The 18,628-nt window shown below is 38.7% G+C and overlaps 1 protein-coding gene across 1 annotated transcript in view; it reads right to left on the reverse strand.

The window, feature by feature from the left end:
- TCF4 (transcription factor 4) overlaps positions 1–18,628 on the reverse strand; it is a gene marked incomplete in the record, with an annotated part of 501,923 nt that overhangs the window by 214,765 nt on the left and 268,530 nt on the right.

Raw genomic sequence — 18,628 nt, forward strand, 5'->3', positions numbered from 1 at the left:
TAGAATATAATACAGTGCAAGTGATAAAAAAAAAATATATATATCTTTTTAATAGGGGGAGGGGAAGATACCAACATTATTTTTTATTATAAAATGATAATAATAATAATGATATATATATATATATATATATATATATATTATAATAATTTTATTTTAATTATCATTTTTTTTTATTATTTCAGGGGGAGGGGAAGATACCAGCGTTATTTTATTATATATATATATATATATATATATATATATATATATATATATATATATAAATAATTAAAGAAAAAAAAAAAATATATATATATATATATATTGTAATAATTTTATTTTAATAATAGTTTTTATAATTATTTCAGGAGAGGGAAGATACCAACATTATTGTTATTCATATTATTATTATTGTTATTATTATTATTATTATTATTATTATTATTATAGTTTTTATATATTTTTTATTTATGAAAAGTAAAAACAATTGGTGAATTGAATCTTTTATTTTTAATTTTTTTAAATTCAAATATAAGGATGATATGAGCTCATGGATTCAGCGTGAAATTTATTAATAGACATCATGGCTACAACAGCATGACGCAAGAAAAGGAGGAAGCATCTCTTCCCGTTCCTACTGAAACTCCGGGAAAAAAAAATTGCAAAGGAACGAGTAGGCAAAAAAGGTTAATAAGAGAAGGCAATACAGGTTAATAAGATAAAGTTAATCAGGCCGGCGCAATCTATTTACTATTTGCTATAAACTAGGATGTAACTTACCCACAATACACAAGTCCCTTCATTACACCTAGTATTGAACACATTGTTCCAGTAATTGTTCTCACACGGGGTAAACCAGGTGCACGTCCCATCATTTATATTAAGAGCAAATTTATCATTTAAAAAGGGAAAATTTTAAATTAAGCGCCGGAAAAAAATAATTCTAACTTTATCTTTACTTGTAATCAACTTTTAGCGACTGAACTAATTACTGTACTTGATAAAGTACAGAATGTGTTTTGCCTAATCTAAATTCTAATCACCGTGTCACTCACAACAGACTTAGTAATGCTTCACTAACGCACTATTCACATGCAAAATACTCTAAATGGCCCAATTATGACTGTGCTCCTGTACCGCCGTTAACCCACTGAGAACTGAAAAATTTCACAAGCCACTCAGCCACGACAACAAAGAGCCCTTGTTTTAAATTAAGTCAGTCTTTTTGATTCCTAAATAGCTCAACAAAGTGGCGAGTCTTCTGCCGGGAGCAGTCGGTCAAATATGACCTGGGAGATGGAGAGAAGAATATTTAGATTCCGGTGCGGCCTCTGTAGAACTTTGTAAGCTGGGGATCCGACTGGACCGGACGCGGTGACTCCTTCATTAATTCGGGGACTTCCTTCTCAAATAGTGCCCAGGCGAAAAGCATTAGAAGTGGCAGAGCTGAGTTTGTCAAGTGGAACCAAGATCGTCTGTTTTACATTGAACTGCAGGTGAATGTATTATCGTAAGGCCCCACTTGTATCCACAGAACCTGTATGGAGGCATTCTGGGTACAGGCAATTGTCTACTGATGAGGCGAAAAATGGGAATTATAGCATCCAATGAAAATGCCACAAGTTTTAAAAAAAAGTTAAAAGTTTACGGAGCAAAATAACAGATTCATACAAATCGTGGGATGGAGGGAACTGAAATATGGTCCTGAGCAATAGGCCTCAAAGAGAAAGACGGTGTACACTCATGGAGCCACAAATAGTTAAAAGGAATATATAAGGAATTTAGCTCTATCTATCTATCTCATATCTATTTATCTATCTCATATTTATCTATCTCATATATATCTATCTATCTATTTATCTCATATCTCTCTATCTCATATCTCTCTATCTATCTCTCTATCTCATATATATCTACTTATCTATCCATCTATCTCATATCTATCTATTTATCTATCTATCCACCTATCTCATATCAATCTCTTATCTATATCTATTATGTTTCTAACTTATTTATCTTATATCATCTATCTATCTATCTCATATCTATCTATCTCATATCTATCTATCTCATATCTATCTATCTCATATCTATCTATCTATCTATCTCATATCTATCTATCTCATATCTATCTATCTATATCATATCATGTCATATCTACATATCTCTCATATTTATCTATCTCATATCTATCTATCTATCTTATATCTATCTATCTATCTCATATCTATCTCCTGTCTATCTCATATCTATCTATCTATCTATCTATCTCATATTTATCTACTTATCTATCCATCTATCTCATATCTATCTCAAATCTATTTATCTATCTATCCATCTATCTCATATCAATCTCTCATCTATATCTACTATGTATCTATCTTATCTAACTTATATAATCTATCTATCTCATATCTATCCATCTCATATCTATCCATCTCATATCTATCCATCTCATATCTATCCATCTCATATCTATCCATCTATCTATCTATCTATCTATCTCATATCTATCTATCTATCTATCTATCTATATCATATCATGTCATATCTACATATCTCTCATATTTATCTATCTATCTCATATCTATCTATCTATCTATCACATCTATCTATCTCATATCAATCAATCTCTTATCTATTATCTATCTATCTATCTATCTCATATCTATCTATCCATCTCATATCTATCTCATATCTATCTCTTATCCATCTATCTATCTATCATATCTATCTATCTGTCTATCTCATATCTATCTATCTATCTATCTATCTATCTATCTATCTATCTATCTATCTATCTATCAATCACATCTATCTCATATCAATCAATCTCTTATCTATATCTATCTATTATGTATCTATCTATCTATCTAATATCTATCTATCTCATATCTATCTATCTAATATCATCTATCTCATATCTATCTATCTATCTCATATCTATCCATCTCATATCTATCTCATATCTATTTCTTATCCATCTATCTATCTATCTATCATATATATCTATCTATCTCATATCTATCTATCTATCTCTCTATCTATCTCATATCTATCTATCTCATATCTATCTATCTCATATCTATCTATCTATCTCATATCTATCTATCTATCTCATATCTATCCATCTCATATCTATCTATCTATCTATATATCTATGTCATATCAATCTATCTCTCTATCTATCTGTTATCTATTTGCCTTTCTATTGATATACCTCAGATTTGTCTATCAATAATACATTCTAGTTTATGTGAGCTGGTGGAGGCCATACATAAAGCTACATGGCTTCAGTATTCTAGATATTACATAGTGGCTGCCTATACCGCATGTAAATTACAATAAACTTTGTTCCGTTGCTTCTCTATGTTATCCTGCAATAATAACCCTCACAATATCCCACAATAATCTCATGCACATTACTATACCATAGAAATTACTAATGTATTTAAAAAGCATTACGTGTAGAATTGGAGGAGATATATATTTTTTTAAATTAATTCACCATTGGTCCACTAGGGGGTGTCATGTGTCATCATTAAGCTTCACACCCCAACAGATAGATGTATGTTACAAATACACATTTTAAACTTTTGTTCTCCATTTAAATGAAAAGCATCTATTCTGAGACTTGATATGTAGCAGAGGTGAGTTTGTCATTTCAATGTTTCTTGCTGCCTTTGACTCCTCTCTGGGTAAAGATAATGCAGTAGGTTTAGCTGCAGTCCTATGTAAAACCTTGGATAACATATTGCGATAACTTGATGATTTGGGACAATTTACAAACTGAGCTCAACTATATCAGTATAATAATTCCATTAATCTGGCACATTTGAGGAGCTTGAAACTGCAATATAGTATTTTATGTTAGTATTGCAGATTCTCTACCCTTACATTAAAGGGGTATTCCAGAAAAAAACTTTTTTTTTTTTTTAATATATCAACTGGCTCCAGAAAGTTAAACAGATATGTAAATTACTTCTATTAAAAAAAATATTAATCCTTTCAGTACTTATGAGCTTCAGAAGTTAAGGTTGTTCTTTTCTGTCTAAGTGCTCTCTGATGACTCGTGTCTCAGGAAACGCCCAGTTTAGAAGCAAATCCCCATAGCAAACCTCTTCTAAACTGGGCGTTTCCAGAGACGGGTGTCATCAGAGAGACAGAAAAGGACAACCTTAACTTCAGAAGCTCATAAGTACTGAAAGAATTAAGATTTTTTAATAGAAGCAATTTACAAATCTGTTTAACTTTCTGGAGCCAGTTGATATATATAAAAAAAAGTTTTTTCCTGGATAACCCCTTTATAATAAACCTATGGTACTTTTCTATGGCCATCCAGAAATCCAGAATTATCTCATCCCTTTAAAGCAGTGGTTTCCAAACTGTGAACCTACAGCTGTTGCAAAACTACAACTCCCAGCAAGCCTGGGGGTTGTAGTTTTGCAACATCTGGAGGTCCGCAGTCTAGAAACCACTGCTTTAAAAGTTTACAGGGTTCCACATTTTATGTTTAGTTAACAGATGTAGAAGACTAATTCTACTATGTTAAACAAAGGGTTTCCATTGAAAAAGAAATGTTTTCAAATGAACTGAAATTTGTAAACAACTTCTATTTAGAAATCTTAATCCTTCCAGTACTGATCAGCTGCTGTATACTACAGCGGAAGTTGTGTAGTTCTTTCCAGTCTGGCCACAGTGCTCTCTGCTGACACCTCTGTAACTGTCAGGAACTGTCCTCAGAAGAAGCAAATCCCCATAGCAAACCTCTCCTGTCCCATACAGTTCCTGACACGGACAGAGGTGGCAGCAGAGAGCACTGTGGGCAGACTGGAAAGAACTACACGACTTCCTCTGTAGTATACAGCAGCTGATAAGTACTGGAGGGATTAAGATTTTGAAACAGAAATTAAAAATTGAACTGAAGATATTTGTTTTCCACCGGAGTACCCCTTTAAAGGGCTACTCCACTCCCCAGCATTCATAACATGCAAATCCAAGCAAATCTACGGGAGGTCATCACGCCCCATTTCATAGACTTGCATTGAGGGGGGGGGTGACATCACAAGGGGGATCTGCAGCTGATCGCGCTTTTATATTGAGGGTACGCTGCGGATTTCAAGCAGCCAAATTCACTGCATAACATCTGCAGCAGAATGTTTGTGATGATCTCATATCTATCTATCTATCTATCTATCTATCTCATATCTATCTATCTATCTCATATCTATCTATCTATCTATCTATCTAGTAATCCAAAGAGAAACAGCACTCCCTTGAGCTCAATATCCGTGGGTGCACGCAGAACCAGACCTTGGTCAGGGGTCCCAATTCACAGAAAGTTCATATAAATCCGCAGCACACAGATCCAATATGGTGAAAAAGAAAAAAACGTTATTACATCATGTGAATGTCATACAGCTGTATGACATTCACATGATGGAATAAAGTTTTTTCTTTTTCACCATATTGGACCTGTGTGCTGCGGATTTATATGAACTATCTATATATCTATCTATCTATCTATCTAGAAAGGAAAGATCACTGCAGCACTCCAATGTGATGAAAAAAAGTGGATAGTATTTATTCCATCAGACCACACATAGCAATGTTTCAGCTGCAACAATGCAGTCTTTCTCAAGCCGCTTGAGAAAGACTGCATTGTTGCAGCTGAAACATTGCTATGTGTGGTCTGATGGAATAAATACTATCCACTTTTTTTCATCACATTGGAGTGCTGCAGTGATCTTTCCTTTCTGTGTATCTACCATTCGGAGACCTATAACCAAGGATCTCCGCACTGATGTTGCACCCAGCTACACTGTACCCTTAAATTGGAGTACTGCTACCTTCTTTTTTTCGTGTATCTATCTATCTCATATGTATCTATCTATCTATCTGATATCTATCTCATATCTATCTATCTATCTATCTATCTATCTATCTATCTATCTATCTATCTCTCATATCTATCTCATATCTATCTATCTCATATCTATCTATCTATCTATCTATCTATGTATCTATCTAATATCTATCTATCTCATATCTATCTATTAAAACAACAACAGGACACGGTGTCTCAAATGGCTGGAGGTGCTCAACCCCAAATGCGGTTGTGCATATATACTGGGGGAGCAGATCCTGCCCTTGTAGTCCGTTGCTAGGGGCGACCCCAGCATAAAAATGCATACAATGGAGGATGCCTGCAGCAGACTACAAGGATGTGTAACAATTAGAATAATACAATACAGAAATTTAGGTGCACTACTGTGGTAGATGTAACAATGACATTGGCTATCCCTCAACACTGATGTTAAAATTGAGACATTCGCCAGTGTATCCTTATATGAAGGACACACCAGAGCCCGCACACCAATGCCAAGGTTTCTCAAATGGCATGGGACCTAACGCTAACCTACCTGTGCGTGATAAGCAAAAACCAGGGGCCAGTGGGCAATTACAGCAGCATTAAGCCGACATGCAGCCTGCTCCCAGTTGCCTCCAGTGTGACTGAGCACACATACAATGGGAGGAGGGAGAGAGGCTACAAGCCCCACCCAAGTTGGCTAATATAGGTGCATGGCCTCACAGGTGCAACCTTAATGCTGCATGGAAAATGTTAAGATAGATATGAGATAGATGATAGATAGAAACCGTGCCATTTGAGAAACCTTGGCGTTGGTGTGCGGGCTCTGGTGTGTCCTTCATATAAGGATACACTGGCGAATGTCTCAATTTTAACATCAGTGTTGAGGGATTAGCCAATGTCATTGTTACGTCTACCACAGTAGTGCACCTAAATTTCTGTATTGTATCATATCTTTCTATCTATCTCATATCTATTTATCTATCTATCTATCTATCTATCTATCTATCTGTAATCACTGTCTATGTAGAGGACAGGAGCTTCTTCAGGGTCTGTACAGAACACACAGTGTCCTAAAAAAGTTACATCGAGCCGCCCACACCTTGTGTCCTAAGGAGCAGCTAACCCTGGCACAGGTAAAGAGTAGTACAGAACATCTAGTACCTCCCTGTACTGTAGGGGGCGCTACCAGACAGGAATTCAGTGCATGCACTTTAGTAATACAGGTGTTTTACCAGTAAATTGCCCATTCTGTTTGGTCAGATCTTCCGGCCATTGACATGTTTTGTAGATCTGGACTGTCTGTACATTGTATGTTGAGTCTGGTTTCAAGTTACAATGGTCCAGAAAAGAGGATTGTATGTTGAAACTATTGTATGTTGATGCCATTGTAAGTTGAGGGATCACTGTATATACATAAAGGGAATCAACACGGTAAAGGAGGGGAGGAGATTAATAAGAAGAAAAACTCCCACTAGAGAACATAGTTTTAAAATAGAGGGTAAACGTTTCTGCAGTTATATGAGGAAGTATTACTTTACTGAGAGAGTAGTGGATGCATGGAATAGCCTTCCGGCAGAAGTGGTCGCTGCAAATACAGTGAAGGAGTTTAAGCATCCATGGGATAAGCATAAGGCTATCCTTCATATAAGACAGGGATTGGTATAAGGCTATCTTTCATATAAGATATGGATAGGTATAAGGGAATCCTTCATATAAGATAGGGATAGGTATAACGGTATCCTTCATATAAGATAGGGATAGGTATAAGGCTATCCTTCATATAAGATAGAGTTAGGGATTAGGCGATCCTTCACATAAGATAGGGATAGGCATAAGACTATTCTTCATATAAGATAGGGATAGGTATAAGGCTATCCTTCATATAAGATAGGGATAGGTATAAGGCTATCCTTCATATAAGATAGGGATAGGCATAAGGCTATCCTTCACATAAGATAGGGATAGGCATAAGGCTATTCTTCATATAAGATAGGAATAGGCATAAGACTTTCCTTCATATAAGATAGGGATAGGTATAAGGCTATCCTTCAGATAAGATAGAGATAGGTATAAGGCTATTCTTCATATAAGACAGTGAAGGAGAAGAAAATCGGAGGCTAAGATCGCGCTGTTGCAGATAGGTTCAAGGATACTGGTAGATGTTTTAAATTCTTTTATTCTATTCACACAACGCGTTTCTGGATATTAATAATCCTTTCTTCAGGCGTGATCAATTCTCATCCTTCATATAAGATAGGGATAGGTATAAGGGTATCCTTCATATAAGATAGGGATAGGGATAAGGGTATCCTTCATATAAGATATGTATAGGGATAAGGGTATCCTTCATATAAGATAGGGATAGGTATAAGACTATACTTCATATAAGATAGTGATAGGCATAAGGCTATCCTTCATATAAGATAGGGATATGCATAAGACTATACTTCATATAAGATAGGGATAGGTATAAGGGTATCCTTCATATAAGATAGGGATAAGGATAAGGGTATCCTTCATATAAGATAGGGATAGGTATAAGGGTATCCTTCATATAAGATAGGGATAGGGATAAGGCTATCCTTCATATAAGATAGGGATAGGGATAAGACTATCCTTCATATAAGATAGGGATAGGCATAAGACTATACTTCATATAAGATAGTGATAGGCATAAGGCTATCCTTCATATAAGATAGGGATATGCATAAGACTATACTTCATATAAGATAGGGATAGGCATAAGGCTATCCTTCATATAAGATAGGGATAGGTATAAGGCGATCCTTCACATAAGATAGGGATAGGTATAAGGCGATCCTTCACATAAGATAGGGATAGGCATAAGACTATTCTTCATATAAGATAGGGATAGGCATAAGGCTATCCTTCATATAAAATAAGGCAAGGGACTATTCATAGTATTCAGTATATTGGGCAGAACTAACATTACAGTTATACCAATTTACAAGTAGTGAGACCCCTAGGGGCCATACACAGCATGTAACACATTGCTATAATCCTCTGTGATCTGAAGTTTGATTCCGTAGGACCCCATGGGATCCATACTACAGACCCCACAGTGTGTCCCGGTGTGTCTCATCCAGGAAAAGATTCCTTATTCTTGTACTTCTCTTGAGGAGTACCGGCCCTTTAAATTGCACCACACTTTCCAACTACCACTACAATAATAAAGAACGAAAACTATGTGTACATTAGTCTAACATGGGTTTTATGGGGCAAGGGTTGACATTAAAATGCCACATGTATAAAGGCCTATGAGAGCCAAACACAACCTAAAATACTGCTTTACTGCGAGTTTAACATCGGTTTATAGACTGCAAATAGTAGTAACAAGATTATCTGAATAAAGAGACTTCTTCACACTGCCAGGCGGAAGAAACCTCTGCAGAGCAGCGCTCAATACTGCTGGCACGCAGTGCGATCCCGGAAAAATAAAGAAATAAAAATATGGCAGAGGCTATAAAAACCCAGATAAATGTAGAAATAGTTTACAGTATATACAGTATATAATAAATAGGACCTCCCAAACTTGCAATGTGTCCAAAACAAAAATGTTTTTGCCACTCTATATATAAAGCATATCTTTATATCTATTGATCTATCTCATATCTATCGCATCTCATATCTATCTATCTATCTCATATCTATCTATCTATCTATCTATCTCATATCTATTTATCTATCTCATATCTATCTCATATCTATCTATCTCCTATCTATCTATCTCATATCTATCTATCTATCTATCTCATACCTATCTATCTATCTATCTCATATCTATCTATCTATCTATCTATCTATCTATCTATCTATCTCATATCTATCTCTATCTATCTCATATCTATCTATCTATCTATCTATCATCTCATATCTATCTATCTCATATCTATCTATCTCATATCTATCTATCTCATATCTATCTATCTATCTCATATCTATCTATCTATCTCATATCTATCTATCTCATATCTATCTATCTCATATCTATATATCTCATATCTATCTATCTATCTCATATCTATCTATCTATCTCTCATATCTATCTATCTATCTCATATCTATATATCTCATATCTATCTATCTACATCATATCTATCTATCTCATATCTATCTCATATCTATCTATCTCATATCTATATATCTATCTCATATCTATCTATCTCATATCTATCTATCTCATATCTATCTCATATCTATCTATCTCATATCTATCTATCTATCTCATATCTATCTATCTATCTATCTATCTCATATCTATCTATCTCCTATCTATCTATCTCCTATCTATCTATCTCATATCTATCTATCTCATATCTATCTATCTATCTATCTATCTATCTAGATAGAGCAGGAAAGCAGCACTCCAGGGTAAAAAAACGGGTGCTCGGGTGCCTACTGTGTCGGGTCTAGGTTGGGGACCCCTCCAAAATACAGAAAAATGAAATGGACAGTGGTACACCAGGTGTCAGCAAAAAAAAAGGTGATTTATTCAAAAAGATGTGTTAGGCAACGTTTCAGCTGGCTCACCCAGCCATTTTCAAGCCACTTCAAGGGCGTCTTTTTGAATAAATCACCTTTTTTTTGCTGACACCTGGTGTGCCACTGTCCATTAAATTTTTCTTTCTATCTATCTATCTATCTATCTATCTCATATCTATCTATCTCATATCTGTCTATCTCATATCTATCTATCTCATATCTGTCTATCTCATATCTATCTCTCTCATATCTATCTATCTCATATCTGTCTATCTCATATCTATCTATCTCATATCTACCTATCTCATATCTATCTCATATCTATCTATCCATCTCATATCTATCTATCTATCTATCTATCTATCTCATATCTATCTATCTCATATCTATCTATCCATCTCATATCTATCTATCTATCTCATATCTACCTATCTCATATCTATCTATCTCATATCTATCTATCCATCTCATATCTATCTATCTATCTCATATCTATCTATCTCATACCTATCTATATATCTCATATCTATCTATCTATCTCATATCTATCTATCTCATATCTATCTATCTCATATCTGTCTATCTAATATCTATCTATCTCATATCTGTCTATCTCATATCTATATATCTCAAATATATCTATCTATCTAAAGCGAATAAAAACAGCACAACCAATATCCAGAAGAAGAGTGAGGTTAAGGGTGCCCGCATAACTGGAACCTGGGTCCGTCGGTTCCTCAATCCAGACAGTAGTAAAATATAATGCAGCACTCCAAAAGTTGCAAAGAAAAGGGTGGTTTTATTCCATCATGTGCATAGGTCTATGCACATGATGGAATAAAACCACCCTTTTCTTTGCAACTTTTGGAGTGCTGCATTATATTTTACTACTATATATCTATCTATCTATCTCATATCTATCTACTTATCTCATATCTATTTATCTCATATCTATCTCATATCTATCTATCTATCTATCTATCTATCTATCTATCTATCTATCTATCTATCTATCCCATATCTATCTCATGTCTATCTAACTATCTCATATATATCTCATATCTATCTATCTATCTATCTATCTATCTCATATCTATCTATCTCATATCTATCTATCTCATATCTATCTATCTATCTATCTCATATCTATCTCATATCTATCTATCTATCTATCTATCTCATATCTATCTATCTCATTTCTATTTATCTCATATCTATTTATCTCATATCTATCTATCTCATATCTATTTATCTCATATCTTTCTATCTATCATCTTCTATATAAGCTCCTGACTACTAATAGCGATGCTTAGACTGACATGTTGCTCACAGTTTTCCCCTGTGCTCCTAGGAATTATAGTGTGATGTCTCACCTTGGCGGTATAGAGAAGGCTGTAATCACCGGCAGCCCTGTGGCTGTCACTGCTCAGCCTGACAACTAAGACGGTAGAGATTTGGTATTTGGCCAAGTGGTGACAACTAGGGAAGACTAAGTGAAAACTGCTTCTCTTTCCTGCAAACTGATGATAATAGAGAACCTGATCTTATGCACAGAGAAATTGTCCATAATATCACAGTCTATTTCACCTCCCGCTAATGTCTTGGCAGAGTGGCGCGTACCGCAAGGCGTATGTTTTACAAGGACATTACATTTAAATATACATGTTAATAAGATGGAGCCCTTTATGATTTGTTTGACTCTTTTCTTTAAAAGAATTGCAAGGGTTCTTTTTTGTTTTTTTTAAGCTGCTTCCGAAATAGTTTTTTGTAATTTCCCAGCTTGGTTTTTGGAACATTCCAGATCCACTGAAAATAAAACTTATTTACTATAGATTGTTACATTTTATTAGTTTTCAATGTAAGATAGAACATGTCTCTGTAAAAATGTGTTTTACTGTTGTCTCTGACCTTTCCCAGCATTCCATACAGCCAGAGACAGTGGCCGACATTTATCATTGTCTTTAGACTGTTTTTCGTGTCTACAAAAGGCGCAGAAATGGGATTTACACATTTCTGCCGATTTTCAGTTGCAATCCACTAATTTTGGCAATCCACATGATATGGAAGGGTTTTATGGACTGCGCCTTTTTGTGAAAAGGCACAAAAAAAGGCGCAAAGCCACTGAAAAGTCTCTAGAACGACACCAGCCCAGACTTACCGTATTTTTCGCCGTATAAGACGCACTTTTTCTTCCCTAAAACTGGGGGGGAAAAGCTGGTGCGTCTTTTACGGCGAATACACACCTATCGGGTCGGTCCCGGCGGCCATCAACGGCCGGGACCCGCGGCTAATACAGGACATCACCGATCACGGTGATGCCCTGTATTAACCCTTCAGACGTGGCGATCAAAGGTGACCACCGCGTCTGAAGCAAAAGTGACACTAACCCGGCTGCTCAGTGAAATCGCGACGTCCCGAACAGCTTACAGGACATCGGGAGGGACCTTACCTGCCTCCTCGGTGTCTGCTCTGGGCCAGGATCCCCTGCTTTGCCGGCACTCTCCTTCGACGTCATCACGTCGTCGCGCACTCCGTCCTGTCATCCAATAGGAGCGGCGTGCGTAGCGACGTGATGACGGCGACGGAGAGAGTGGATCCCGAGGAAGAAGACGTCGGGAGCGTCGGGGACACCACGGGGATGCAGCGACAGCAATGGAGCGACATCCAGGGCAGCGGTGACGGGTCCGGAGCAGCGGGGACATGTGAGTATTACCTCTTATACCAGTGGTCTTCAACCTGCGGACCTCCAGATGTTGCAAAACTACAACTCCCAGCATGCCTGGACAGCCGTTGGCTGTCCGGGCATGCTGGGAGTTGAAGTTTTGCAACATCTGGAGGTCCGCAGGTTGAAGTTCACTGTTGGGTTCAGAATCTTTTTTTTCTAGCTGTTGCACCTTTAAAATAGGGTGCGTCTTATATGCTGGTGCGTCCTATAGGGCGAAAAATACGGTAGCTTAGCTTTTTGGTGTATGTGAAGAGAGAAATTTCAGAAAATGTGACCTGCACAAAATTTATTAAATGCTCTGTGACCATTTAGTAAATTTGGTGTTCCTACACATTACCAGCACACAAAAAAAGGTGTAGAAAAATGCTTCACTTACACCTACAATGATAAATGCCGGCCAATATGTCATTAGTCACATGGTCTCCAGGGGGCATGGCTATGCTGCAGTGGGTGGGTTGATAGGAGGGTGAAAGGGATTTACTATAAGTAATGCTATCCACCCACTGCAGCATAGCCATGCCCCCTGGAGACCATGTGATTGTAAGGAGATCTGATCTTATCTAGGTACCCCTGGTACCGAACTTCGGTGGTTAGCTTGATTTAAGTCTTTATCTGGATCCAGGAGAATGAATCTACCAGAAATAACACGTAACAACAGTTTGTCTGGTCAGATTCACTCTAGTCTATTCAGTAGTCCGTAAGCACATAATATAGGGGGGGGGGGGGGGGTTGCACCCCTCCTTCCGTCACTCAAATATTTGGTATAATCTCTAGCCTATAATATTAGGTATACGGAGGTTTCTGAGAGAATTCATGGTAGAGACAGATGATCGAGAAAGCCATAACACATGTAAGAATAGGAAGTCCTAATATGGTTAATTAACCTTCACGGCTACATTCCTAGCAAAGAGATAACATTAAATGCTGAAAGGATAAAGACACTGTGTGATGGATGCATACAATACAGTAACCCCTTCAGTGACCTACAGCATATTGTCTCTAATCGCATGGAATTCTGGGGAAGAGAAAAGCAGTAAAATAAAAAGACTTGCACTAGAGCACTTCCGGGTGTGGGTCCTGTGCATGAAAATGGGACAAAGTGGCAAACGGAGTTAATAGAAGCAAATTACACAATATTATAACTTGGAATCATGGGCTCAAAGGATGCAGGAAACAAATATTCAAATATATTGTGGTAAGCCACAGGGTGTGATGTGAGGTGTAAGGGGCAGATGGTGTTGCCCAGGGGTAGATGGTATTAACCCCTTCCTGTTCGTGATGCCAGGGCGTGGTTTGCCTATGTTACCACCTGAAGGTAATCCCGTTACCCCTAAATAATAGACCAAGGCCAGGTTAAGGTTAACGGTAGCTTTACTGAAGTTGAACAGGTATAACAGTCTTTACAGGGTAGTAAGGTTCCCAGGGTAGTAAGGTTGCAGTGACTTGACAGACTCTAGCACAGCCACACTGACTATAACTGAATTGACTTGACAGAAGATAGTGACAGCAGACAAAGATGACTTAACTTACTGGTTTGTAGCTGCAATTTAGGCTCGAGGCCTCCAGATGTACTGGACACTGGCTCTGAGATGTCTGGACTGGATTTGACCTCACGATCTAAGAGAGTGATTGTAGTACCTCCCCCTCTTATGAATGGGGGCTGAGCAAGGAGCCCATAGGCTAGTTGCAGGTCATCTGGTCACCTGGTGCTCTCTGGGTAACAAAACATATGACTTGAACATGTGACAACCATTATCAGGTGACTAACAATCATGGGACCATATCAAAGGTCCTTTACCCTTAATATATAACTTATACACATTATGGGGGAAGAACCCTGTGGATGTACAGTGACTCAACCAGACAGGCCATTAGGAGCATATCCCGTACTGGGACATCACAAACCCCCCTACTTAAGCAAAGTCACCCTCGGCGTCCACCCTGGAAGGCTTTGAGGAGGGAAACACCCACGGGTCCACATGCAGTCCTGGGGCATTGCAATTAACATCCATATCCAGGCTGTTTGTTGACAAGAACTGATAATGCAATCTCTGTATCAAAGTCCTTACATGCTCTGTTAAATTTGTGTAACTGAAAATAACCATGGAATTACTGGAGAATAAAGACTGTATAATAATGACAACATACCTATGACATAAACATGACTTATGGACTATGACTATGCATTTTATGACATGCGACTATGCATGTTATGACAGTTGACGATACATATTACATTTGACAATATATATAACACTCTATACAAGACTAGACATGAAACTGGCAGATTGGGTTGCTGGAGGCTCTCTACACAATGCCTTGGCTACTGGGGTCCCTTGGCATTCCACACTTCTCCCCAGAACACTAGTTATTTTTATGCTAGACATTTTCTTTCGAGATAACATTTGCATGTGTGCTCAGTCACGCTGGAGGGTATCTGGGAGGAAGTTGTGAGTCAACCGAATGCTGCTGTAATTGCCCACTGGCTCCTGTTTTGCTTATCAAGCACAGGTAGGATTAGCGTAGGTCTCGCACCATCTTGAGAAACCTTGGCGTTGGTGTGCGGGCTCTGGTGTGTCCTTCATATAAGGATACACTGGCGAATGTCTCAATTTTAACATCAGTGTTGAGGGATAGCCAATGTCATTGTATACATCTACCACAGTAGTGCACCCATATTCCTGTATTGTATTATTCTTATTGTTACACATCCACACCGTTTATCTGGTGTAGGATTCTATTGTGGCACTTGTAGTCCGCTGCAGACATCCTCCATTGTATGCATTTTAATGCTGGGGATCGCCCCTAGCAACGGACTACAAGGGCAGGATCTGCTCCCCCAGTATAAATGCACAACCGCATTTGGGGTTGAGCACCTCCAGCCATTTGAGACCACGTTTTTTGTTGTTTGTTCAGATAACATTTGACATTCGTTACCTCTGACTTTTGAATTACGTGCTTTTGTGGGAACAGGAATACCTTCTGGCCAGCAAAGTATCCTGAGCACATGGACACATGAAATTACATAAGACATTTTAGACATATAAGACATTTGTATGGATTGTGTAGTTGTGAGTGTTACAGTCCTAATGTACATGAGACATGTGTACATGACTTTATGTGTACTTGTGGACTATTTGTAGTACACGACTTTACTCTGTAAATGATGCTAGCGATGGGGTGAAAAATTGCTTCTCCTGATTGGTTTAGGATAACGCCTACAAGAAAATTGCCAGACATCAGAGAACACGGTACACTATGACTTTTTGGTGTACAACAAATTATATACATTTTTATTATACTATAACAATTATAGTACAGGACCGAAAATATTTCCCTTGTGCATAACGGTGAGCAAAAATATATTACTATGGCAATATTTACACAGATATCCATGTGTCACTCAGTAGTCCAGATACACTATAGAGTTCAGGTTCTAAGAGCTCAGGCTCTGTCAGGTTCCTGAGGAGACTCTCGGCCGTAGCTGGTCACGACACTTACGAGATTGGTTACCACAAAACTTTCTCGACTAGTTCGTCAGGTACTGTGCTTAACCCTTGCTTGGAAACCTAGAACAAAAATTGTGCTTGCACACAGCAGTCAATTAGTCATATGACCAAGTGTGGTAAAGTTACTGTACACGAGTACACAAATAGAACATTTCTTTTATGTATGTACTCTTCCATTCCAACCTTCTTTCTAGGCTGTGACATATACCTAGGATCACGAGACTGGGCCCTCTCCATGGGGTTGACATGTGTGTTCCATGAGACATGGGACAAACGGGATTCAGTGATGGTCATACTCACAGTGACCACCACTTATACAGCAGCAGCTTGCGCCACTGGTGGAATGACCGTTGGTGCCTGTTGGGCCAGCCAAACCTCCTGAACAGCGGGAGTAGGCTGCGGCACTTTTGTTGGTGCCCGCTGGTCAGTCCAAACCTCTGGGGAAACCAAAGTAGGCCTGGGCATTTCCGTTGGTGCCCGATGGTTAGGTCAAACCTCCTCAACAGCAGGAGTAGGCCTGGGCACATCTGTAGACACCTGCGGATCTGGCCAAACCTCTGAGGCTGCAAGAGTGGGCCGGGTAATTTTTTTTAGAAAAATTTTACTTTGAATTTTCCAGCATCTTGACTTGTCGGGCATAGACATCATGGAAAGGATAGATAGACTGGCAGGCCTTTTCAATGTCTTGGCCTATGCTGTTTGGGATCAGTTTGTTAACAACTTCCTTCAAGTCATTTGTTTGCACCTTTTGGGTCATGATTTCCTTCATCTTGGTGCGAATCTCACGGACTTGTTGATGCTGGGTATAGGATATCTTTGTGATTTGATTGTTGTGCGCCTTGATGGAGCCAACACAGAAGAGACGGAGAAGGTAACTATCTGTAGTTTTCCCATCCACCTGCACTTTAATTCGGTTCCTCTGTTTTTTTACAACTCGGTTCTTCGATATGCTACGGTAGGTGCTGCAGAGGCTTAGTCTGTCTGGGCTGGGATATCCTGGGTGGCGATCCCCACATGATGGCAAGTACCCGGGAACACTGCTGGGCACTTAGGGGTTAATGTGACTCACCACCGGTATTGGAGACTGACTTGCGAGCGTTGGTATCCGCGGCTTACTTGCGATCTGCGTCTCACTTGTGATCGTTGGTGTCTGCAGAGCCTGCACTGCAGTGGGTACCCGAACAGAATTAGCGGAGCCAGATGCAGCCACCAGGATTTGCAATACGGTTGAGCCCAGGGAACTTCCTGTTTTCGTCCCCTCGGCAACGGGCTCCAGTAAAATGGCCGCCAGACGGAAACATGTCATCAGTGCAGCACTGACTTCCGGTCCCTCGGCAACAGGAGGTGGATCTTCACCATTCCACTTCGGCATGGACACAGCGACATGTCTTCCACGCCCAGGGGAGAGACTTTGACCAGCGTGGGACATTTTCGCATGCTTCTCGGGCTCCTCCTTAACCCTTTCCGGTACCGATTTGGCAGAATGGCGCAGCATGGCCTCAGTTCTGATTTTGGACATTTTCCATATGACCTTTACAGACTTCCCAATGGCAGGAAGCAAAACTTTTTTCCCCTCCCCCTCTACTTTATCAGCGCCACAGTAAAAACACATTACAGTTACAAAGTCCCGTACACTTTTCTGGCGCAAACTTGTGGATTTATGGCTATGGCACACACCCGTATCCTGTTCGTGATGCCAAAGATTGTGGTGAGCCACAGGGTGTGCTGTGAGATGTAAGGGGCAGTTGGTGTTACCCAGGGGTAGATGGTATTAACCCCTTCCTGTTCGTGATGCCAGAGTGTGGTTTGCTTATGTAACCACCCGAAGGTAATCCCGTTACTCCTAGGTTAGGCAGGAGTAAATAATAGTCCAAGGCCAGATTAAGGTTAACAATAGCTTTACTGAAGTTGTACAGGTATAACAGTCTTTACAGGGTAGTAAGGTTCCCAGAGAGGTGACCAGTAAGACGAGGGACCCCGCAGCTTGCTGGGACTTGCAGTGACTTGACAGACTCTAGCACATCCATGCTGAGTATA

The sequence above is a fragment of the Hyla sarda genome, chromosome 1 (genome assembly GCF_029499605.1).
Source record: "Hyla sarda isolate aHylSar1 chromosome 1, aHylSar1.hap1, whole genome shotgun sequence".
Taxonomy (NCBI): Eukaryota; Metazoa; Chordata; class Amphibia; order Anura; family Hylidae; genus Hyla; species Hyla sarda.